This window comes from Bison bison, unplaced genomic scaffold, assembly GCF_000754665.1.
Source record: "Bison bison bison isolate TAMUID 2011002044 unplaced genomic scaffold, Bison_UMD1.0 scf7180017864134, whole genome shotgun sequence".
NCBI lineage: Eukaryota > Metazoa > Chordata > Mammalia > Artiodactyla > Bovidae > Bison > Bison bison.
Window position 1 is genome coordinate 5,110,654 of NW_011494706.1, and position 437 is coordinate 5,111,090.

The window sequence follows — 437 nt, forward strand, 5'->3', positions numbered from 1 at the left end:
CATCTACATATCTGAGGTTATTGATATTTCTCCTGGCAGTCTTGATTCCAGCTTGTGCTTCTTCCAGCCCAGCGTTTCTCATGATGTACTCTGCATATAAGTTAAACCATCAGGGTGACAATATACAGCCTTGACGTACTCCTTTTCCTATTTGAAACCAGTCTGTTTTTCCATGTCCAGTTCTAACTGTTGCTTCCTGACCTGCATATCATTTCAGATCAGATCAGTAGCTCAGTCATGTCCGACTCTTTGCGACCCCATGAATCGCAGCACGCCAGGCCTCCCTGTCTGTTACCAACTCCCAGAGTTCACTCAGACTCACGTCCATTGAGTCAGTGATGCCATCCAGCCATCTCATCCTCTGTCGTCCCCTTCTCCTCCTGCCCCCAATCCCTCCCAGCATCAGAGTCTTTTCCAATGAGTCAACTCTTCTCATG